Raw genomic sequence first — 26,286 nt, 5'->3', positions numbered from 1 at the left:
AATAATATTAAAAAAAACAAAAAAATAAATAGCCTTTCTATGGCCCACTGAATGAGAGAGAGAGGTGGCACACCCAGGAGTCAAGACTGGCACACAAGCTGAAAGGGCAATATTACTCTCCCACTGTTTTTTTATGTTTTTTTTTTTTTCAGGGAGACTTTAGAAACCAAATAATATTAAAAAAACCAAAAAAATAAATAGCCTTTCTATGGCCCACTGAATGAGAGAGAGAGGTGGCACACCCAGGAGTCAAGACTGGCACACAAGCTGAAAGGGCAATATTACTCTCCCACTGTTTTTTTATGTATTTTTTGTTTTTTAAGGGAGACTTTAGAAACCAAATAATATTAAAAAAAAAACAAACAAAAAAAGGCTTTCTATGGCCCACTGAATGAGAGAGAGAGGTGGCACACCCAGGAGTCAAGACTGGCACACAAGCTGAAAGGGCAATATTACTCTCCCACTGTTTTTTAAGTTTTTTTTTTTGTTATTTTCAGGGAGACTTTAGAAACCAAATAATATTAAAAAAAAACCAAAAAAATAAATAGCCTTTCTATGGCCCACTGAATGAGAGAGAGAGGTGGCACACCCAGGAGTCAAGACTGGCACACAAGCTGAAAGGGCAATATTACTCTCCCACTGTTTTTTTATGTATTTTTTGTTTTTTAAGGGAGACTTTAGAAACCAAATAATATTAAAAAAAACAAAAAAATAAATAGCCTTTCTATGGCCCACTGAATGAGAGAGAGAGGTGGCACACCCAGGAGTCAAGACTGGCACACAAGCTGAAAGGGCAATATTACTCTCCCACTGTTTTTTTATGTTTTTTTTTTTTTCAGGGAGACTTTAGAAACCAAATAATATTAAAAAAACCAAAAAAATAAATAGCCTTTCTATGGCCCACTGAATGAGAGAGAGAGGTGGCACACCCAGGAGTCAAGACTGGCACACAAGCTGAAAGGGCAATATTACTCTCCCACTGTTTTTTTATGTATTTTTTGTTTTTTAAGGGAGACTTTAGAAACCAAATAATATTAAAAAAAAACAACAAAAAAAAGGCTTTCTATGGCCCACAATTAGAGAGAGAGAGGTGGCACACCCAGGAGTCAAGACTGGCGCACAAGCTGAAAGGGCAATATTACTCTCCCACTGTTTTTTTAAGGTTTTTTTTTTGTTATTTTCAGGGAGACTTTAGAAACCAAATAATATTAAAAAAACCAAAAAAATAATAGCCTTTCTATGGCCCACTGAATGAGAGAGAGAGGTGGCACACCCAGGAGTCAAGACTGGCACACAAGCTGAAAGGGCAATATTACTCTCCCACTGTTTTTTTAAGTTTTTTTTTTGTTATTTTCAGGGAGACTTTAGAAACCAAATAATATTAAAAAAACCAAAAACATAAATAGCCTTTCTATGGCCCACTGAATGAGAGAGAGAGGTGGCACACCCAGGAGTCAAGACTGGCACACAAGCTGAAAGGGCAATATTAATCTCCCACTGTTTTTTTATGTATTTTTTGTTTTTTAAGGGAGACTTTAGAAACCAAATAATATTAAAAAAACAAAAAAAATAAATAGCCTTTCTATGGCCCACTGAATGAGAGAGAGAGGTGGCACACCCAGGAGTCAAGACTGGCACACAAGCTGAAAGGGCAATATTACTCTCCCACTGTTTTTTTATGTTTTTTTTTTTTTTCAGGGAGACTTTAGAAACCAAATAATATTAAAAAAAACAAAAAAATAAATAGCCTTTCTATGGCCCACTGAATGAGAGAGAGAGGTGGCACACCCAGGAGTCAAGACTGGCACACAAGCTGAAAGGGCAATATTACTCTCCCACTGTTTTTTTATGTATTTTTTGTTTTTTAAGGGAGACTTTAGAAACCAAATAATATTAAAAAAAAACAACAAAAAAAAAGGCTTTCTATGGCCCACAATTAGAGAGAGAGAGGTGGCACACCCAGGAGTCAAGACTGGCGCATAAGCTGAAAGGGCAATATTACTCTCCCACTGTTTTTTTAAGTTTTTTTTATTTTATTTTCAGGGAGACTTTAGAAACCAAATAATATTAAAAAAACCAAAAAAATAAATAGCCTTTCTATGGCCCACTGAATGAGAGACAGAGGTGGCACACCCAGGAGTCAAGACTGGCACACAAGCTGAAAGGGCAATATTACTCTCCCACTGTTTTTTTATGTATTTTTTGTTTTTTAAGGGAGACTTTAGAAACCAAATAATATTAAAAAAAAAACAAAAAAAAAAAGGCTTTCTATGGCCCACAATTAGAGAGAGAGAGGTGGCACACCCAGGAGTCAAGACTGGTGCACAAGCTGAAAGGGCAATATTACTCTCCCACTGTTTTTTTAAGTTTTTTTTTTTTTATTTTCAGGGAGACTTTAGAAACCAAATAATATTAAAAAAACCAAAAAAATAAATAGCCTTTCTATGGCCCACTGAATGAGAGAGAGAGGTGGCACACCCAGGAGTCAAGACTGGCACACAAGCTGAAAGGGCAATATTACTCTCCCACTGTTTTTTTATGTTTTTTTTTTTTTTCAGGGAGACTTTAGAAACCAAATAATATTAAAAAAACCAAAAAAATAAATAGCCTTTCTATGGCCCACTGAATGAGAGAGAGAGGTGGCACACCCAGGAGTCAAGACTGGCACACAAGCTGAAAGGGCAATATTACTCTCCCACTGTTTTTTTTATGTATTTTTTGTTTTTTAAGGGAGACTTTAGAAACCAAATAATATTTAAAAAAAAACAACAAAAAAAAGGCTTTCTATGGCCCACAATTAGAGAGAGAGAGGTGGCACACCCAGGAGTCAAGACTGGCGCACAAGCTGAAAGGGCAATATTACTCTCCCACTGTTTTTTTAAGTTTTTTTTTTTTTATTTTCAGGGAGACTTTAGAAACCAAATAATATTAAAAAAACCAAAAAAATAAATAGCCTTTCTATGGCCCACTGAATGAGAGAGAGAGGTGGCACACCCAGGAGTCAAGACTGGCACACAAGCTGAAAGGGCAATATTACTCTCCCACTGTTTTTTTATGTATTTTTTGTTTTTTAAGGGAGACTTTAGAAACCAAATAATATTAAAAAAAAACAACAAAAAAAAGGCTTTCTATGGCCCACAATTAGAGAGAGAGAGGTGGCACACCCAGGAGTCAAGACTGGCGCACAAGCTGAAAGGGCAATATTACTCTCCCACTGTTTTTTTAAGTTTTTTTTTTTTTATTTTCAGGGAGACTTTAGAAACCAAATAATATTAAAAAAACCAAAAAAATAAATAGCCTTTCTATGGCCCACTGAATGAGAGAGAGAGGTGGCACACCCAGGAGTCAAGACTGGCACACAAGCTGAAAGGGCAATATTACTCTCCCACTGTTTTTTTAAGTTTTTTTTTTGTTATTTTCAGGGAGACTTTAGAAACCAAATAATATTAAAAAAACCAAAAAAATAAATAGCCTTTCTATGGCCCACTGAATGAGAGAGAGAGGTGGCACACCCAGGAGTCAAGACTGGCACACAAGCTGAAAGGGCAATATTACTCTCCCACTGTTTTTTTATGTATTTTTTGTTTTTTAAGGGAGACTTTAGAAACCAAATAATATTAAAAAAACCAAAAAAATAAATAGCCTTTCTATGGCCCACTGAATGAGAGAGAGAGGTGGCACACCCAGGAGTCAAGACTGGCACACAAGCTGAAAGGGCAATATTACTCTCCCACTGTTTTTTTATGTTTTTTTTTTTTCAGGGAGACTTTAGAAACCAAATAATATTAAAAAAAACAAAAAAATAAATAGCCTTTCTATGGCCCACTGAATGAGAGAGAGAGGTGGCACACCCAGGAGTCAAGACTGGCACACAAGCTGAAAGGGCAATATTACTCTCCCACTGTTTTTTTAAGTTTTTTTTTTTGTTATTTTCAGGGAGACTTTAGAAACCAAATAATATTAAAAAAAAACCAAAAAAATAAATAGCCTTTCTATGGCCCACTGAATGAGAGAGAGAGGTGGCACACCCAGGAGTCAAGACTGGCACACAAGCTGAAAGGGCAATATTACTCTCCCACTGTTTTTTTATGTATTTTTTGTTTTTTAAGGGAGACTTTAGAAACCAAATAATATTAAAAAAAACAAAAAAATAAATAGCCTTTCTATGGCCCACTGAATGAGAGAGAGAGGTGGCACACCCAGGAGTCAAGACTGGCACACAAGCTGAAAGGGCAATATTACTCTCCCACTGTTTTTTTATGTTTTTTTTTTTTTTCAGGGAGACTTTAGAAACCAAATAATATTAAAAAAACCAAAAAAATAAATAGCCTTTCTATGGCCCACTGAATGAGAGAGAGAGGTGGCACACCCAGGAGTCAAGACTGGCACACAAGCTGAAAGGGCAATATTACTCTCCCACTGTTTTTTTATGTATTTTTTGTTTTTTAAGGGAGACTTTAGAAACCAAATAATATTAAAAAAAAAAAAAAAAAAAAAAGGCTTTCTATGGCCCACTGAATGAGAGAGAGAGGTGGCACACCCAGGAGTCAAGACTGGCACACAAGCTGAAAGGGCAATATTACTCTCCCACTGTTTTTTAAGTTTTTTTTTTTGTTATTTTCAGGGAGACTTTAGAAACCAAATAATATTAAAAAAAAACCAAAAAAATAAATAGCCTTTCTATGGCCCACTGAATGAGAGAGAGAGGTGGCACACCCAGGAGTCAAGACTGGCACACAAGCTGAAAGGGCAATATTACTCTCCCACTGTTTTTTTATGTATTTTTTGTTTTTTAAGGGAGACTTTAGAAACCAAATAATATAAAAAAAAACAAAAAAATAAATAGCCTTTCTATGGCCCACTGAATGAGAGAGAGAGGTGGCACACCCAGGAGTCAAGACTGGCACACAAGCTGAAAGGGCAATATTACTCTCCCACTGTTTTTTTATGTTTTTTTTTTTTCAGGGAGACTTTAGAAACCAAATAATATTAAAAAAACCAAAAAAATAAATAGCCTTTCTATGGCCCACTGAATGAGAGAGAGAGGTGGCACACCCAGGAGTCAAGACTGGCACACAAGCTGAAAGGGCAATATTACTCTCCCACTGTTTTTTTAAGTTTTTTTTTTGTTATTTTCAGGGAGACTTTAGAAACCAAATAATATTAAAAAAACCAAAAACATAAATAGCCTTTCTATGGCCCACTGAATGAGAGAGAGAGGTGGCACACCCAGGAGTCAAGACTGGCACACAAGCTGAAAGGGCAATATTAATCTCCCACTGTTTTTTTATGTATTTTTTGTTTTTTAAGGGAGACTTTAGAAACCAAATAATATTAAAAAAACAAAAAAAATAAATAGCCTTTCTATGGCCCACTGAATGAGAGAGAGAGGTGGCACACCCAGGAGTCAAGACTGGCACACAAGCTGAAAGGGCAATATTACTCTCCCACTGTTTTTTTATGTTTTTTTTTTTTTTCAGGGAGACTTTAGAAACCAAATAATATTAAAAAAAACAAAAAAATAAATAGCCTTTCTATGGCCCACTGAATGAGAGAGAGAGGTGGCACACCCAGGAGTCAAGACTGGCACACAAGCTGAAAGGGCAATATTACTCTCCCACTGTTTTTTTATGTATTTTTTGTTTTTTAAGGGAGACTTTAGAAACCAAATAATATTAAAAAAAAACAAAAAAAAAAAAGGCTTTCTATGGCCCACAATTAGAGAGAGAGAGGTGGCACACCCAGGAGTCAAGACTGGCGCACAAGCTGAAAGGGCAATATTACTCTCCCACTGTTTTTTTAAGTTTTTTTTTTTTTATTTTCAGGGAGACTTTAGAAACCAAATAATATTAAAAAAACCAAAAAAATAAATAGCCTTTCTATGGCCCACTGAATGAGAGAGAGAGGTGGCACACCCAGGAGTCAAGACTGGCACACAAGCTGAAAGGGCAATATTACTCTCCCACTGTTTTTTTATGTATTTTTTGTTTTTTAAGGGAGACTTTAGAAACCAAATAATATTTAAAAAAAAAACAACAAAAAAAAGGCTTTCTATGGCCCACAATTAGAGAGAGAGAGGTGGCACACCCAGGAGTCAAGACTGGCGCACAAGCTGAAAGGGCAATATTACTCTCCCACTGTTTTTTTAAGTTTTTTTTTTTTTATTTTCAGGGAGACTTTAGAAACCAAATAATATTAAAAAAACCAAAAAAATAAATAGCCTTTCTATGGCCCACTGAATGAGAGAGAGAGGTGGCACACCCAGGAGTCAAGACTGGCACACAAGCTGAAAGGGCAATATTACTCTCCCACTGTTTTTTTATGTTTTTTTTTTTTTTCAGGGAGACTTTAGAAACCAAATAATATTAAAAAAACCAAAAAAATAAATAGCCTTTCTATGGCCCACTGAATGAGAGAGAGAGGTGGCACACCCAGGAGTCAAGACTGGCACACAAGCTGAAAGGGCAATATTACTCTCCCACTGTTTTTTTTATGTATTTTTTGTTTTTTAAGGGAGACTTTAGAAACCAAATAATATTAAAAAAAAAACAACAAAAAAAAGGCTTTCTATGGCCCACAATTAGAGAGAGAGAGGTGGCACACCCAGGAGTCAAGACTGGCGCACAAGCTGAAAGGGCAATATTACTCTCCCACTGTTTTTTTAAGTTTTTTTTTTTTTATTTTCAGGGAGACTTTAGAAACCAAATAATATTAAAAAAACCAAAAAAATAAATAGCCTTTCTATGGCCCACTGAATGAGAGAGAGAGGTGGCACACCCAGGAGTCAAGACTGGCACACAAGCTGAAAGGGCAATATTACTCTCCCACTGTTTTTTTATGTATTTTTTGTTTTTTAAGGGAGACTTTAGAAACCAAATAATATTTAAAAAAAAACAAAAAAAAAGGCTTTCTATGGCCCACAATTAGAGAGAGAGAGGTGGCACACCCAGGAGTCAAGACTGGCGCACAAGCTGAAAGGGCAATATTACTCTCCCACTGTTTTTTTATTTATTTATTTTTTTTTCAGGGAGACTTTAGAAACCAAATAATAAGAAAAAAAATAAATAAATAAATAGGCTTTCTATAGCCCACTGAATAAGAGATAGCACACACAGCAGTGGCACACAAGCCCTGACTGAGGCCAATATTTTTCTACCACTGATTGATGTAGTGTTTTTGTGTTGAGGTAGAATTTAGAACACAAATCACGGAAAAAATAAATAGGCTTTCTATGGCCCACTCAGTGAGAGATGGCACACACAGGGATGGCACTGTAGCAGAAATGCCAATCTTAATCTCCCACAAAAAAAAAAAAAAAAAAAAAAAAAAAACAGGGACTGTCCTACAATTACTATCTCCCTGCAGTAATCTAAGCCAGGTATGGCAGGCAGCAATAGGAGTGGACTGATGCACAAATTAAATAAAAAGTGTGGACAAACAAAAAAAATAGCTGTGCAGAAAGGAACAAGAGGATATGTGCTTTGAAAAAAGCAGTTGGTTTCCACAGTGGCGTACACACAGCAATACAGCTATCACGGAGCCTTCTAGGGCAGCCCAATGAGCTACAGCGCTGAGGAAAAAAAAAAAAATAGCTTCCACTGTTCCTGCACACCGAAGGTGGTGTTGGACAGTGGAAATCGCTACAGCACAAGCGGTTTGGTGGTTAGTGGACCCTGCCTAACGCTCTCCCTGCTTCTGACGAAGCGGCAGCAACCTCTCCCTAAGCTCAGATCAGCAGCAGTAAGATGGCGGTCGGCGGGAACGCCCCTTTATAGCCCCTGTGACGCCGCAGACAGCAAGCCAATCACTGCAATGCCCTTCTCTAAGATGGTGGGGACCAGGATCTATGTCATCACGCTGCCCACACTCTGCGTTCACCTTCATTGGCTGAGAAATGGCGCTTTTCGCGTCATTGAAACGCGACTTTGGCGCGAAAGTCGCGTACCGCATGGCCGACAAGCACAGGGTTTCATGAGACGCCGACTTAGCCAAAAGTCGGCGACTTTTGAAAATGATCGACCCGTTTCGCTCAACCCTACCCACGACCACTTCCTGGGCAAAATTGTATAAATGCTGCTTGTTGAGGCTATTTGTGTTCTGGCGGTCTTGAGGAAGCCATAGTGTTTCTCCCTATCCGTTCTCATTTATCTGCTATGCTTTTTAGGGCTAGATTCCTTGCCTGAAGAAAAAGTAAGGGTTCGTTTACAAATGTCAATGTTGTGTGGAGATCCTCTCATCTAGCAGGTTAGCTGCTAAAATGCAGCCTTGCCTAGCGAGTAATGTATAAGACAAGGGTGGGTTGCTTCTTATAAAGCCAGGGTTACCCAGGAATGGTAGAAAGGGAGAGGAATCAGGTTTAAGATGAGAGAATCTCCTACATTTCCTCCACGCTTGTATAGTCTGCCACAAGGTGGGGTGATCTTGTTTATCTGTCGGAAGGTCATCATTGGCCAAATGTAGTAATGCTGGTAGTAAGATATGGGAACTTAATTGTTGGTCTAAAAATACATTTGCAAAATGTGAATTCTCTCTTATCCAATCAATCACATATCTAAAATTTGCTACTAGTTTGTACCTCCCAATATCTGGTAAGTTTATTCCACCCTCCTCCTTTGGGGCTTGTAGTTTAATTAAACCTATACGTGTTCGTCTTTCTTTTCCCCATATAAAATTCGTAAAAGCTGTATTCAGGATTTTAACGTCCGCTTGTGACAACAAAAGAGGTAGTGTTTGAAAAACATACATAAGTTTTGGGAATATTACCATTTTAATAAGATGGCATCATTCCGAAAAGGATAAGGCAAAATGCTTCCAGGAGTTTAAAAGGTTAAGCGTTGAAGTAATCAAGGGTTTAATATTAATGTGGTATAGTGATGACAAATCTGACGGAAGGTGAATGCCTTGATATTTGATGGAGGATGTGCTTCATTGGAAAGGGAGTGTAGGATTGTTCAATTTCCCTTGATTAAATAGAGCCAGAGCTTCGGATTTGTTATAATTAAATTTAAAGCCCATTTGCCAAAATGGTCCAGGACCCTTATAATAACTGGTATGGCCGTAGTAGGATTTGAGATAAATAACAGGATGTTGTCGGCAAATGCCGCAATTTCAAGTGGGGTGGGCCCAATCTCTATGCCTCTATACTTTGGTAAATTCTGAAGGGTTCTAAGCAGTGGGTCAGGGGCTATGTTAAAAAGTAGGTGCGATAAAGGGCAACCCTGATGGGTACCCCTTTCGATGTCAAATGTGGGTGAGAGTATGCCATTTATGACCAGCCTGGACACCGTTTTCTATATATCGTTTTGATGGCCTAGCAAAACCATGAGCCGAAATTCCTGAACGCCAGGATATCAAAAAGATAGTCCCAGACCACCGTATCAGATGCTTTGTCGGTGTCCAGACTGACCACAATAGATCCCAGGCACCCATGAGTTTTCCCATAAGAAATAGCCCCCTGAGCCATCCGTATATTGTACGTTATATATTTACAGTGAATAAAGCCAATCTGCTGAGGTAGTATCAACTTGGGAATAATTTGTTGAACTCTATTTGCAAGTATCTTAGTGAAAATTTTAAGTCTGAGTTCAAGAGCGAAATTGGCCTATAGCCCTCAACCCGTGAAGAGTCTTTGACTGGCTTGGGAAATACTATTATATCTGCTTCATTGAAGCATTCCGGGAGTTGCCCAGTCTGAACCAGCTTATTGAAAACTTCATAAAGATGTGTACCCACTAGTGTTGAGCATTCCGATACTGCAAATATCGGGTATCGGCCGATATTCGCTGTATCGGAATTCCGATACCGAGTTCCGATATTTTTGTGATATCGGAAATCGGAATCGGAAGTTCCCAGTGTATGGTTCCCAGGGTCTGGAGGAGAGGAGAATCTCCTTCAGGCCCTGGGATCCATATTCATGTAAAAAATAAAGAATAAAAATAAAAAATATGGATATACTCACCCCTTCGGCGGACCCTGGACCTTAGTGGTGTAACCGGCAGCCTCCGTTCCTAAGAATGCAGTGAGTGTACAGGATCTGCGATGACGTCGCGGTCTTGTGATTGGTCGCGTGACCGCTCATGTGACCGCTCACGTGACCGCGACGTCATCGAAGGTCCTTAACTCACTGCATTCTTAGGAACGGAGGCTGCCGGTTACACCGCTAAGGTCCAGGGTCCGCCGGAGGGGTGAGTATATCCATACTTTTTATTTTTATTCTTTATTTTTTACATGAATATGGATCCCAGGGCCTGAAGGAGAGTTTCCTCTCCTTCAGACCCTGGGAACCATCCAGGATACCTTCCGATATTTGTGTCCCATTGACTTGTATTGGTATCGGGTAACAGTATCGGCGATATCCGATATTTTTTGGATATCGGCCGATCCAATCCGATACCGATACTTTCAAATATCGGACGGTATCGCTCAACACTATGGATGACTTAAATAGCGCAGAAAGATTTAATAAATAGACATAATGAGAAGCTTAATAATGAAACCATATTTGAGAATGTATGGGATTGTGAAGGATTTAAAAAGTTTTTAGAAAGGCAGAAAATACCTCTCTAGCACCAGCACTCTGTTTACCTTATTGTAGCCAATCACATGCTGCCAGCCCACACGTCCACTGCAACCAGTAATTGTCTGCAGCGGTCGCATGGGTAGGCTGCGTGTGATGACTTATACAAATCTCAGTAGAGATCTGCAGGAAACAATAGAGCAACCAATTTAGAGTGGTTTTTAAATGGATAGGCAATGATTGTTTTACTTTGAAGCATAAGAATGACGTTGAGAAAGCACTCAAATAGGGACGGACACCGACAGCTTGGGGCCCCTGTACAAGAAATATGTATGGGCCCTCCTCTCCATCCAGTATACCGCTCATGTTGAGGACAATCTGGCAATGGGACCCAAGGAGCATCAGCTCTGAGCAACAGGCCAGACTGCCCTCATTATCATCGCTCAGCAAGCAGGGGCATACATAGAGTTCACAGGGCACCATAGCAAGTTCTATTTGGGCGTCCCAACACTTCTAAAATATATATATATATTTTTATATTTTTTTACTGAGATAGAGATATATATCTCCGTTATGATTTGTTTCTGCTGAGCCCAACCATGTTATATATTATATTATACTAGCTGTACTACCCGGCTTCGCCCGGGTTAATGACTGCTGTTAGCAAAATAGAATGTGTTAACAAAAATGTATTCTGCACACAAAAACCACAAAACAAATAGATAGAAATGAAATTATTAAAAGGCAAAAACTAAGCTAATAGAAGAATTTCACAAAATATATTAGCTTTGTTATACTGAGAATGTCTTTGTTGCCTATATTAACCAATCAGAGCTCAGATTATTTAACTGTAGCAAAATAGAAGCTGAGCTGTGATTGGTTGCTATTGGCAGCCTGATAAATCCCCAGCCAACAGGAAGCCCTCCCCCCTGGCAGTATATATTAGCTCACACATACACATAATAGACAGGTCATGTGACTGACAGCTGCCGTATTTCCTATATGGTACATTTGTTGCTCTTGTAGTTTGTCTGCTTATTAATCAGATTTTTATTTTTGAAGGACAATACCAGACTTGTGTGTGTTTTAGGGCGAGTTTCATGTGTCAAGTTGTGTGTGTTGAGTTGCGTGTGGCGACATGCATGTAGCGACTTTTGTGAGATGAGTTTTGTGTGGCGACATGCGTGTAGCAACATTTTGTGTGTCGAGTTGCATGTGACAGGTTAGTGTAGCAAGTTGTGTGCAGCAAGATTTGTGCATGGCGAGTTTTGCGCGTGCCGAGTTTTATGTGTGGTGCGTTTTGAGTATGTGCAAGTTTTGTGTGAGGCAACTTTTGCATGTGGTGCAACTTTTGGACATGTGGCAATTTTTCTGTGTGTGCAAGTTTTGCATGAGGTGAGTTTTCCATGAGGTGAGTTTTGCACGTGTGGCGAGTTTTGCGTGAGCCTAGTTTTGCATATGGCGAGTTTTGCATGTAGCGAGTTTTGGGCGTTGCGAGTTTTGAGTGGTGACTTTTGTGTTTCGACTTTTATGTGGCGAGGTTGGTGTGTGTGTGGTGAAATGTGTGCTGAGGGTCGTATATGTGTTCAAGCACGTGGTAGTGTGTGGCGCATTTTGTGTTTGTGTTCATATCCCCGTGTATGGTGAGTATCCCATGTCGGGGCCCCACCTTAGCAACTGTATGGTATATACTCTTTGGCGGCATCGCTCTCATTCTTTAAGTCCTCATTGTTCACATCTGGCAGCTGTCAATTTTCCTCCAACACTTTTCCCTTCACTTTTTCCCCATTATGTAGATAGGGGCAAAATTGTTTCGTGAATTGGAACGCGCGGGGTTAAAATTTCACCTCACAAAATAGCCTATGACGATCTCGGGGTCCAGACGTGTGACTGTGCAAAATTTTGTGGCTGTAGCTGCGACGGTGCAGATGCCAATCCCGGACATACACACATACATACATACACACATTCAGCTTTATATATTAGATATACCTGTATGTAATCTCCTGTATATAGTATATACCTGTGTGTCATCTCACCTATATATAGTATATATCTGTGTGTCATCTCCTCCTGTATGTAGTATATACCTGTATGTCATCTCCTCCTATACATAGCATATACCTGTATGTCATCTCCTCCTGTATATACTATATACCTGTAGGTAATCTGCTCCTGTATATAGTATATACCTGTGTGTCATGTCCTCCTGTATATAGTATATACCTGTATGTCATCTCCTCCTGTATGTAGTATGTACCTGTATGTCATCTCCTCCTCTATATAGTATATACCTGGGTGTCATCTCTCTTGTATATAGTATATATCTGTGTGTCATCTCCTCCTGTATATAGTATATACCTGTGTGTCATCTCCCCTGTAAATAGTATATACCTGTGTGTCATCTCCTCCTGTATATAGTATATATCTGTATGTCATCTCCTCCTGTATTAGCCCTCGTTCACACGTTGTTTGGTCAGTATTTTTACCTCAGTATTTGTAAGCTAAAATGGCAGCCTGATAAATCCCCAGCCAACAGTAAGCCCACCACCTGGCAGTATATATTAGCTCACACATACACATAATAGACAGGTCATGTGACTGACAGCTGCCGGATTCCTATATGGTACATTTGTTGCTCTTGTAGTTTGTCTGCTTATTAATCAGATTTTTATTTTTGAAGGATAGTACCAGCCTTGTGTGTGTTTTAGGGCGAGTTTCGTGTGTCAAGTTGTGTGTGTTGAGTTGCATGTGGCGACATGCATGTAGGGACTTTTGTGAGATGAGTTTTGTGTGGCGACATGCGTGTAGCAACTATTTGTGTGTCGAGTTGCATGTGACAGGTTAGTGTAGCAAGTTGTGTGCAGCAAGTTTTGCGCATGGCGAGTTTTGCGCGTGGCGAGTTTTATGTGTGGTGCCTTTTGAGTATGTGCAAGTTTTGTGTGAGGCAACTTTTGCATGTGTTGCAACTTTTGTGCATGTGGCAATTTTTCTGCGTGTGGCAATTTTTCTGCGTGTGCAAGTTTTGCGTGTGGCGAGTTTTCCATGAGGTGAGTTTTGCACGTGTGGCGAGTTTTGCATGTGGAGAGTTTTGCACGTGGCGAGTTTTGAACGGCAACTTTTGTGTTTCTACTTTTATGTGGCAAGGTTGGTGTATGTGTGGTGAAATGTGCGCTGAGGGTGGTATATGTGTTCGAGCACGTGGTAGTGTGTGGCGCATTTTGTGTGTGTGTTCATATCCCCGTGGTGGTGTGGTGATTATCCCATGTTGGGGCCCCACCTTAGCAACTGTACAGTATATACTCTTTGGCGCCATCGTTGTCATTCTTTAAGTCCCCCTTGTTCACATCTGGCAGCTGTTAATTTGCCTCCAACACTTTTCCTTTCATTTTTTCCCCATTATGTAGATAGGGGCAAAATTGTTTGGTGAATTGGAAAGCGCGGGGTTAAAATTTCACCTCACAACATAGCCTATGACGCTCTCGGGGTCCAGACGTGTGACTGTGCAAAATTTTGTGCCTGTAGCTGCGACGCCTCCAACACTTTTCCTTTCACTTTTTCCCCATTATGTAGATAGGGGCAAAATTGTTTGGTGAATTGGAAAGCACGGGGTTAAAATTTCACCTCACAACATAGCCTATGACGCTCTCGGGGTCCAGACGTGTGACTGTGCAAAATTTTGTGCCTGTACCTGCGACGCCTCCAACACTTTTCCTTTCACTTTTTCCCCATTATGTAGATAGGGGCAAAATTGTTTGGTGAATTGGAAAGCGCGGGGTTAAAATTTCACCTCACAACATAGCCTATGACGCTCTCGGGGTCCAGACGTGTGACTGTGCAAAATTTTGTGGCTGTAGCTGCGACGGTTCAGATGCCAATCCCGGACATACATACATACATACATACACACATACACACATTCAGCTTTATATATTAGATGTCTGATATTTATACCATCTGGAATCTGATAAAGAAACCACTGGAGCACTAAGCAGAGGAGGACATGACTTTTGGGAGGGGTGGACCTTTAACTCCTGCAGCTTTGTTTGCATAGCGGTGAAGACTTTAAGCAAGAGTGATGTTGCTTTACGAGGAAGGAGCACAGTATGTCTGTGCCTTGTTTGTTACTGTGAGCAGGGTGGGGCTTATATAGAGGAGGTATCTCAATGTCTCTCCCTCTTTCTCTCACCAGATGAACTGGAGGAAGCGTGTACAGTGTCAGGGAGTATAATACTGGGGTTATCACCTCACATTACAGATGATAGGAGCACCCCCTTTTTTAATGCAACTTGACAATTCTGAGGCACGGATTTTGACTGTTTATATTGACCAACTCCTGTTTCTTTTAAGGTTGTCATCTGGACAATGCAGTAATGTAGTGCATTAAACTGAAGAGCAAAATGTACCTAATTTGGGTGTACTTGAGTCGGTGGGAGTGACTAAGGGTAAAGTAATCAAGTGCATTAACATATACGACAATATGCCTATTCCCAGTGCCCTTGAGTCGGTGGGAGTGACTAAGAGTCAAGTAATCAAGTGCATTAATATGAAGGGAAATATGCCTATTCCCAGTGCCATTGAGTTGGTGGGAGCGACTATGGGTAAAATCAAGTACATTAACATGAAGGGAAATATGCCTATTCCTGATGTCCTTGAGTTAATGGGAGTGACTAAGGGTAAAGTAATCAAGTGAATTAACACAAAGGGTGATATGCCTATGCCTATCTCCAGTGCCCTTTAACTAATGGGAGCAGCTAAGGGTTAAATCAAGTGCATTAACGCAAAGGGCAATATGCCTATCCCTTATGCCCTTTAGTCAGTGGGTTCTGCTTAGGGTAAAGTAATCAAGTGCATTAACACAAAGGGCAATATACCTATCCCTGATGCTCTTGAGTCAGTGGGAGCTACCCCCTTTACTATGGTTTACTTTCCACATTCCCCATTATGGGATCCTCAATGTAGGATGTTTAGGGACTGTTTTTCACCTTAGCTATCATATTATTGACCATAATTTGGTAGAGTTGCATTGATAAAGTTAATCTGTCGTAGCACTGGAATTTTGTTACTTGTATGCACAGTCTTTCCATAGCATATAGGACTGGTTGATGGTGGTTGAGTCTATTTAAGGTGTCAAATGGCCTGTTTGGTGGTGGTTTAGGAGTCAGGTGGAAGTTGCAGACAAGTGGACTCAGGTGGACTTATTTTAACTAATAGTGGATGTAAAACCTCATGGTGGTGAACAGGCTTGGCATTGGTGACCAGCCTCAAGGACGTTGTAATGGTAAAGTCAATCAGGGGCGGGCATGATGATTAAGCACAGAAGTGAGGATAATAGGGTCATTGGTGCCCTGAAAATTAACCCTATACTGCGCATGTCGTGTCTCCCCCTTTGATGTGGGCTCCGGCGCTGAGCTCACCTCTTTCCCGGCACATGTCAGCTGTTTTGAACAGCTGACATGTACCTCTAACAGCATCTGGTGGAATCGCAATCCACCTGTGGCTATTAACCCATTAAATTCTGCTATAAAACTCTGAGAGTGGCACTTAACATATGCTTCTGGCAATCACGCCCATCGGTCACCCCGTCACGTGATCGCGGGTCACCGATGGGTTGGCATGACAACTAGAGGTCTCCTGCAGACCTCTATGTTGTCAATGCCTGATTGCTATGAGTGCCGCCCGGTGCTCATAGCAAGTGAGGTATACTGCTACATACAGGTGATCTGATCATTGCCTGTATGTAGCAGAGGCTCCCATGGACACTATCGAAGCATTCCAAAAGTAAAAGAAAAATGTTTTTAAAAATATAAAAAAATATAAAAGATTCAAATCCTCCTCCTATCGCCCCATACAAAATAACCCTCAAACATACACATATTTGGTATCGCCGCATTAAGAATTGCCTGATCTATCAATGTAAAAAAAGAATTAACCCGATCGCTAAACAGTATAACTATAAAAAAAAGTCAAAATGCTAGAATAAAATTTTTTTGGTCGCCGCAACATTGCCTTAATACGCAATAACGGGCGATCAAAAGATCGTATCTGCACCAAAATGGTATCATTAAAAACGTCAGCTCGGCATGAAAATAATAAGCCTTCACCCAACCCAATATCACAAAAAGTGGAGACGCCATGGTCTCATAAAACGATGCATTTTTTTAACAAACGTTGGAATTTTTTTTCACCACCTAGATGAAAAACAACCTAGACATGTTTGGTATACATGATCTGGAAAATCATAATGGCGGGTCAGTTTTAGCCTATGGTGAAAATGGTAAAAAAAAAATTTAAAAAAGCGTTGTGAAATTGCACTTTTTTTGAAAAACCAGGAAACCAACAATTGCAACTGCCCGACTGTGCATATGATATAAAGTGCCAAATGCAGTAATATATTAGAATGGTAGGCCAGACCCTCACAGGGCAAATATCAAATGACTAACTCCAAAGTGGAGCCAAAAGAGGGACAGGAGCTTACCACAGGCAGAGATTGAAGGACCCTGGGCCCAGTGTAGATAACCCCGACGCGAGTTTCGCATGTCTAATGCACCGCTTTCTCTCTTTCTCTATGTTTTACTTTATATAATTGTGATGGTGTTTTTTGGTACACACAGTTCACTTTGAACTATCAATAAAATATATTTTTAATCTGCTAAACCTGGACGCTCCTGTTTCTCCTTTCATATACATACTCAGCTTCTGTAGAAGACAAGGCTACAGACACATTTTCTTCTAGACCAAGAAATTGAACATTCTCTAAGCTTGAAGGAATACCTTCTTGTCGATTTATGATCACTAAATTCACAAGCCCACTCTACACCCACATTGCCTGTGAAATTTAGATCTCCTGATGGGGTGGGGATAGAACAGTTAATAATTTAAGAAAGAAGAGAGGTACAGAGAGATACATAAAGTGCATGTATACTAATGCCAGAAGCCTCGTCAATAGTGTTGAGCGATACCGTCCGATACTTGAAAGTATCGGTATCGGAAAGTATCGGCCGATACCGGCAAAGTATCGGATCTAATCCGATACCGATACCGATACAAGTCAATGGGACTCATGTATCGGACGGTATTCCTGATGGTTCCCAGGGTCTGAAGGAGAGGAAACTCTCCTTCAGGCCCTGGGAACCATATTAATGTGTAAAATAAAGAATTAAAATAAAAAATATTGCTATACTCACCTCTCCGACGCAGCCTGCACCTTACCGAGGGAACCGGCAGCGTTGTTTGCTTAAAATTCGCGCTTTAACTTCCTTACGTGAAGTTTAGGCTTGTGATTGGTCGCGCGCCGCCCATGTGGCCGCGACGCGACCAATCACAGCAAGCCGTGACGTAATTTCAGGTCCTTCAGGATTTTAAAATTACGTCCCGGCTTTGTGATTGGTCGCGTCGCGGTCACATGGGCGACGCGACCAATCACAAGCCGTGACGTCACGGGAGGCTGGACACGCGTGCATTTTAAAATGCGCGCGTGTCCTGCCTCCCGTGACGTCACGGCTTGTGATTGGTCACGTCGCCCATGTGACCGCGACGCGACCAATCACAAGCCAGAACGTAATTTTAAAATCCTGAAGGACCTCAAATTACGTCACGGCTTGCTGTGATTGGTCGCGTCGCGGCCACATGGGCGACGCGACCAATCACAAGCCGGGACGTCATGGGAGGCAGGACACGCGCGCATTTTAAAATGCGTGCGTGTCCAGCCTCCCGTGACGTCACGGCTTGTGATTGGTCGCGTCGCCCATGTGACCGCGACGCGACCAATCACAAAGCCGGAACGTAATTTTAAAATCCTGAAGGACCTGAAATTACGTCACGGCTTGCTGTGATTGGTCGCGTCGCGGCCACATGGGCGGCGCGCGACCAATCACAAGCCGGGACTTCACGTAAGGAAGTTAAAGCGCGAATTTTAAGCAAACAACGCTGCCGGTTCCCTCGGTGAGGTCCAGGCTGCGTCGGAGAGGTGAGTATAACAATATTTTTTATTTTAATTCTTTATTTTACACATTAATGTTGTTTCGATACCGATACCCGATACCACAAAAGTATCGGATCTCGGTATCGGAATTCCGATACAGCAAATATCGGCCGATACCCGATACTTGCGGTATCTGAATGCTCAACACTACTCGTCAACAAAAAGGACGAATTAGAACTAATGTTGTTGGAGCATAAATATGACATGGTGGGGATATCTGAGACATGGCTGGATGAGAGCCATGACTGGGCTGTTAACTTGCAGGGCTATAGTCTGTTCAGAAATTACCGAACAGATAAGCGAGTGGGAGAGGTGTGTCTGTATGTAAAATCATCCTTAAAACCCATCCTGCGTGATAATATAGGTGAATCTAATGAAAATGTAGAGTCCCTGTGGGTGGAGATAAAGGGAGGGGGGAAAATAATAAATTACTGATAGGGGTTTGTTATAAGTCTCCAAAAATAATGGAAGCAACGGAGAATATCCTCATAAAGCAAATAGATGAAGCTGCGACCCAAGGAGAAGTCATTATTATGGGAGACTTCAACTACCCTGAAATAGATTGGAGAACAGAAACCTGCAGTTCCAGCAAAGGTAATCAGTTTTTGACAACTATGAGAGACAATTACCTTTCACAACTGGTTCAGGACCCAACAAGAAGGGGGGCACTGCTAGACCTAATATTAGCTAACAGGCCAGACCGCATAGCAAATATAAGGGTTGGGGGTCACTTGGGGAATAGTGATCACAAAATAATACGTTTTCGTGTATCATTTAATAAGATGTGTAATAGAGGGGTTACAAGGACACTAGACTTCAGGAGGGCAAATTTCCAACGGATGAGAGATGATCTTGGTGCAATTAACTGGGACGATATCCTGAGACATAAAAATACACAAAGAAAATGGGAGACGTTTATTAGCATCCTGGATAGGACCTGTGCACAGTATATACCGTATGGGAATAAACATACTAGAAAGAGGAGGAAACCAATATGGCTAAATAGAGCTGTAAGGGGCGCAATAAGTGACAAAAAGAAAGCATTTAGAGAATTAAAGGAAGTAGGTAGTAATGGCGCAGTGGTTAGCACAGCAGCCTTGCAGCACTGGAGTCCTGGGTTCAAACCCCACTAAGGACAACATCTGCAAAAGAGTTTGTATGCTCTCTCCGTGTTTGCGTGGGTTTCCTCCGGGTAATGCTGTTTCCTCCCACATTCCAAAGACATACTGATAGGGAATTTAGATTGTGAGCCCCAACGGGGACAGTGATGATAATGTGTGCAAACTGTAAAGCGCTGTGGAATATGTTAGCGCTATATACCGTATATACTCGAGTATAAGCCGAGATTTTCAGCCCAAATTTTTGGGCTGAAAGTGCCCCTCTCGGCTTATACTCGAGTCATGATCGGTGGTGGGGTCGGCGGGTGAGCACTGTCATATACTCACCTAGTCCCGGCGTTCCTGTCGCTCCCCCTGCCTGTCACACTGTCTTCGGTGCCGCAGCCTCTTCCCCTGAGCGGTCACGTGGGACCGCTCATTAGAGAAATGAATAGGCTGCTCCACCTCCCATAGGGGCGGAGCCGCATAATTCATTTCTCTAATCAGTGGTGCCGGTGACCTCTGATAGAGGAAGAGGCTGCGGCACCGAAGACCAGCTGTCCGGGGGAAGAGCGGGACGCTGGGAGCAGGTAAGTATCGCATATTCACCTGTCCTCGTTCCACACGCCGGGCGCTGCGCCATCTTCCCGGCGTCTCTCCGCTCTGACTGTTCAGGCAGAGGGCGCGATGACGCATATAGTGTGCGCGCCGCCCTCTGCCTGATCAGTCAGTGCGGAGAGACGCCGGGACGGGACGTGAGGAGCTGCAAGCAAGAGAGGTGAGTATGTGTTTTTTTTATTTTATTGCAGCAGCAGCAGCTATGGGGCAATAATGGACGGTGCAGAGCACTATATGGCACAGCTATGGGGAAATAATGAACGGTGCAGAGCACTATATGGTACAGCTATGGGGCAATGGTGCAGAGCACTATATGGCACAGCTATGGGGCAACGGTGCAGAGCACTATATGGCACAGCTATGGGGCAACGGTGCAGAGCACTATATGGCACAGCTATGGGGCAACGGTGCAGAGCACTATATGGCACAGCTATGAGGCAACGGTGCAGAGCACTATATGGCACAGCTATGGGGCAACGGTGCAGAGCATTATATGGCACAGCTATGGGGCAACGGTGCAGAGCACTATATGGCACAGCTATGGGGCAACGGTGCAGAGCACTATATGGCACAGCTATGGGGCAATGGTGCAGAGCACTATATGGCACAGCTATGGGGCAACGGTGCAGAGCACTATATGGCACAGCTATGGGGCAATGGTGCAGAGCACTATATGGCACAGCTATGGGGCAATGGTGCAGAGCACTATATGGCACAGCTATGGGGCAATAATGGATGGTGCAGAGCACTATATGGCACAGCTATGGGGAAACGGTGCAGAGCATTATATATATGGCACAGCTATGGGGCAACGGTGCAGAGCACTATATGGCACAGCTATGGGGCAACGGTGCAGAGCATTATACCGTATATATGGCACAGCTATGGGGCAACGGTGCAGAGCATTATATATATGGCACAGCTATGGGGCAACGGTGCAGAGCATTGTATATATGGCACAGCTTTATGTGGAGTATCTATGGGGCAATGGTGCAGAGCATTGTATATATGGCACAGCTTTATGTGGAGCATCTATGGGGCCATAATGAACGGTGCAGAGCATTATATGTGGCACAGCTTTATGTGGAGCATCTATGGGGCCATAATGAACAGTATGGAGTATCTATTTTTAATTTTGAAATTCACCGGTACCTGCTGCATTTTCCACCCTAGGCTTATACTCGAGTCAATAAGTTTTCCCAGTTTTTTGTGGCAAAATTAGGGGGGTCGGCTTATACTCGGGTCGGCTTATACTCGAGTATATACGGTAAAAATAAAGATTATTATTATTATTAAATAAATACAGAAAATTAAATTCTGTAAAAAGCAAATCAAGGCAGCGAAGATTGAGACAGAGAGACTCATTGCCAGAGAGAGTAAAAATAATCCCAAAATATTTTTTAACTACGTAAATAGTAAGAAGTTAAAAATTGATAGTGTTGGTCCCCTTAAAAATAGTCTGGGTGAAATGGTGGATGAGGATGAAGAAAAAGCCAATATGCTAAATGACTTTTTTCAACAGTATTTACACAAGAAAATTCCATGACAGACAATATGATCATTGATAACAAAAATTCACCATTAACCCTAGAACGCGTACCTGGGGCCTCGCAGGCCTGCTAGGTTACTTGTTTTCTATTATCTGTAAAACTACATTAGTTAGAATTTTGAAACTCAAGGTAATCCTCAGGTATATAGTTGTTAGTAATATCCAGTTGTTCATATATTTTTATGTTATAGGCATCTCGTATAGCAACGCTTTTTTTGTGACTACCCCAGATTCACGTACCTGGGGCCTTTGAGGCCTGCTTTGGTTTACATGTACTCCTCAGTCTTTTTTTCTGTACTGTTGTTGGGGAAGAACTTATGACTCAGTCTTTATGACTATTGGTCGATGGCTGTTGCTGGGAAGAGTGTGGATTCTGCCTGACATGGTAATGTGATCCTGGAAGGGAGTTTCCCCTCACTAAGTAACGTGATTATGATGTCAGTACAGGTCCTTTAGTCCTAAATCCTAGTTGCTGGAGAGACTTTGGAGGAAGAAGTCAGCTTTCTTTGGTCTGTAACAAAGAACCTTTCTGAGCTCCAAAACCAGAGGCTTCTACTGCACTTACAAGAAAGTGATCTGTTGAAGGTAAGAGTAGGGGGGCTGTACTTTATCCTAAGCACACACACACTAACAAAGTCTTAGCACACACAGTGTATAGTGCACAAGCCTGATTGTAATCTTTATTTTTTACTTTTCATTTTAGTTTACTCACATCTAAGATTACAATGGCACAGTCTACATCAAGGGGATTGACTGTCCAAGAAATTGAGGCGATTATTTTCAATAGTGATGAAGACAGTGACATTTCTTTGTCGGATGAAGAGTATATTCCACCAGCTAATGTATCAACTTCATCGTCCAGCAATTCCTCAGATGATGAAGAAGTAATGGATCCAGCAGAATGTGCAAGTAGAACATCTAAAACAAATGTTTTTTGGAACAGTACTGCTGTGGCTCATGCACGCACCCCATCACATAACATTATTAGAGTTCCTCAAGGAGCTGTCGGAATTTCCCAATTCATGTCCAAAAAAGATGTTTTCAGTAAATTTGTTTCAGATGATATTGCAGATGAGGTAGTTTTGTGTACGAATGTGGAAGGTAAACGTATTGCTTCGGAAAAAAAAAAACTTGGAAAAATTTAACTAAAGAGGAACTATATGCCTATATTGGCCTTACTCTTCTGGCAGGGTCGACTAAATCATATGATGTGCCAATCAGAGAGTTATTTCTGAACCCATTTGCAGATCCACATTACAAAGCCACTATGTCCGTAGATAGATTTGAGGCTATTCGGAGATGCATTCGTTTTGATGAAAAGAGAACTCGGCCTGTGAGGTTGGCAACCGATAAATTAGCGCCTATTAGCTATATATGGAATCTTTTTATCAAGAACTGTTACAAACTTTACAATTCTAGCGAATATGTGACAGTGGACGAACAACTTCTTGCCTTTAGGGGACGTTGCAAATTTATCCAATATATGCCCAGTAAGCCAGCTAAATACGGCATAAAAATTTTCTGGATGTGCGATTCAGCAACTTATTATGGGATGAATGGCATGATTTACTGTGGAAAAGAAGCTGACGCTCCAGTCCAGAAAGATCTATGTTCCAACATAGTGAAAACACTAGCTTTACCAATTTTCCATTCTGGAAAAAATATCACTATGGATAATTATTTTACTAATTTAGAACTGGCCAATTTTTTGCTTCAGAAACAACTAACACTTGTTGGTACAATGAGACCAAACCGCCGCGAAATTCCACCAATAATGAAGCACAATGCACAGCGACCAATCTACGAGAGTGTATTCGGTTTCTGCAATGAGGCAACAATGGTGTCCTATAAAGCCAAGAAAGAAAAATCTGTGATATTACTGAGCACAATGCATCACGATGAAAGTATTGACACCAATGACAGGAAACAAAAACCTGAAATTATACTTCATTATAATAAGACAAAAGGAGGTGTCGACAAGATGGACGAAATGATTACTGAATATTCGTGTAAAAGTCAGACTAAACGTTGGCCTGTTGCCCCTTTTTCCAATATCCTTGATGTGTCATCCCTCAATAGCTATATTGTTTATTGTCAAACTAATCCAGAATTCCATGCCAACAGGAAGGACAATAGACGTATATTTTTGACAGAACTTTGTTATGAACTTTTGATGCCTACTATGCTAGAGAGAAGCAGCACAAAATGCTTATCAAGGCAAATTACAGAGGCAATGATCCGATGTGGAATATGCTTTCAGGAACAGCCAGAGCAAAGAGAAAAAAAAAGAAAGCGCTGCTATATTTGTCCAGCAAAGAAAGAAAGAAAATCGGAGCGTTTCTGTTCTACTTGCGGACAAAATGTATGCAGGGAACATTCTGAAGAAAAAATAATATGCAAGAATTGTCGGGGGAATATGTAAAGTGGAAAATAAATATTCCTGCACCAAGTTTGCTACAGACTTTATGTAAAAACTTTTTATAAGAAAAAATGTATCCATCATAAAAAATTGTACTGAGTGAATATATTGGGCGTGCCCGTTTAGTTACATTTTTGTTGTTTTATGTACATAATTTTTTTTGGGAATTATACACATCTTAGGCTATGTTCCAAGTAGCGCTGGGGTTCACCAGAATGGGATCCATAATGGATCTGACCTCCTGGTAACTCCAGCTAAGGCTGATGGAATGCCGGGATTCCACCAGCCTTAGCTGAGGTCACCAGGAGGTCAGATCCATTACGGATCCCCTCCTGGTGGACCCCAGCGCTAGTGGGAATGCATCCTTACTTTGCAAATTTAAAATAAACTTTGAAAAGTGTTTTTATTTGAGTTATTCCATGTTATTTGCACACAGGCCTAAAAGGCCCCAGGTACGTGAATATGGGCTAGTCACAAAAAAAGCGTTGCTATACGAAATGCCTATAACATAAAAATATACGAACAACTGGAAATTACTAACAACTATATAGCTGAGGAATACCTAGAGTTTCAAAATTGTAACTAAAGTAGTTTTACAGAAAATAATAAAAAAGTAACCTGGCAGGCCTGCGAGGCCCCAGGTACGCGTTCTACCAGCCTTAGCCGGGGTCACCAGGAGGTCAGATCCATTACGAAATCCCGTCCAGGCGGACCCCAGAGCTAGTGGGAATGCATGCTTACTTTCAAATAACTTTGAAAAAAAAATTTTTTTGAGTTATTCCATGTTATTTGAAAACAGGCCTCAAAGGCCCCAGGTACGTAATAGTGTAGATTTTAATGGTCACGCATTCTAGGGTTAAGTGTCACCTGCTTAACCCAGCAGGAAGTACGGCGGCGTCTAAAAATCACTAAAATTGACAAATCTCCGGGCCTGGATGGGATACACCCCCGAGTACTGCAGGAACTAAGTACAGTCATTGATAGACCATTATTTTTAATCTTTAAAGACTCCATAATAACAGGGTCTGTACCACAGGACTGGCGTATAGCAAATGTGGTGCCAATATTCAAAAAGGGGACAAAAACTGAACTCGGAAATAATAGGCCAGTAAGTTTAACCTCTACTGTGGGTAAAATCCTGGAGGGCATTCTAAGGGATGCTATACTGGAGTATCTGAAGAGGAATAACCTCATGACCCAGTATCAGCACGGGTTTACTAGGGACCATTCATGTCAGACTTATTTGATCAGCTTCTATGAAGAGGTAAGTTCCGGACTGGACCAAGGGAACCCAGTAGATGTAGTGTATATGGACTTTTCAAAAGCTTTTGATACGGTGCCACACAAAAGGTTGATACATATAATGAGAACAATGGGAATAGGGGAAAATATGTTTAAGTGGGTTAAGAGCTGGCTCAGGGATAGTAAACAAAGGCTAGTTATTAACCCTTTTCTGACATCTGACGTACTATCCCGTTGAGGTGACCCGGGCCCATATGACCATCGACGGGATAGTACGTCATGTGCGATCAGCCACGCTCCCAGGGGGAGCGTGGCCGATTACAGCCGGGTGTCGGCTGATTATCACAGCTGACATCCGGCACTATGTGCCAGGAGCAGTCACAGACCACTCCTGGCATATTAACCTCAGGAACACTGCGATCAAACATGATCGCAGCGTTCCGGTGGCATAGGGAAGCATCACGCAGGAAGGGGCTCCCTGCGTGCTTCCCTTAGATTCTCAGAACAACACGATGTGATCACATTTTTCAGAGGGTCTCCTCCATTCTCCTCCCTGCAGGCCCTGGATCCAAGATGGCCGTGGGGGTCCTCCCGGGTCCTGCAGGGAGGTGGCTTGCGAGGACCTGCTTTGCTCTGCAAAGTGTCAGATAAGCGATCTGACAATATATAGTGATGTCCAAACCTGGGACAATGTAAAAAAGTAAAAAAAAAAAAAAAAACACACTGTATAAAAATATTTAAAATAAAAATCCTAAATAAAGAAAAAAAAAATATTGTTACAATAAATATATTTCTTTATGTAAATAAAAAAAGTAATAAAAGTATAAATATTTAGTATCGCCGCGTCCGTAACAACCCGAT

At 41.3% G+C, this 26,286-nt stretch overlaps 2 long non-coding RNA genes across 2 annotated transcripts in view; both read left to right on the top strand.

The window, feature by feature from the left end:
* The window catches only part of LOC143776478 (uncharacterized), a 195,400-nt gene that overhangs the window by 4,435 nt on the left and 164,679 nt on the right, over positions 1–26,286 (top strand). The gene's annotated exons all lie outside the window — the stretch shown is intronic.
* Positions 5,129–7,447, top strand: LOC143776477 (uncharacterized). The gene is made up of 2 exons (XR_013215841.1): positions 5,129–5,391; positions 6,938–7,447. It is a non-coding gene; the product is annotated as an uncharacterized LOC143776477 (long non-coding RNA).

The sequence above is a fragment of the Ranitomeya variabilis genome, chromosome 5, assembly GCF_051348905.1.
Source record: "Ranitomeya variabilis isolate aRanVar5 chromosome 5, aRanVar5.hap1, whole genome shotgun sequence".
NCBI classification, from domain to species: Eukaryota; Metazoa; Chordata; class Amphibia; order Anura; family Dendrobatidae; genus Ranitomeya; species Ranitomeya variabilis.
This window is presented reverse-complemented; position numbering and strand designations above follow the sequence as displayed.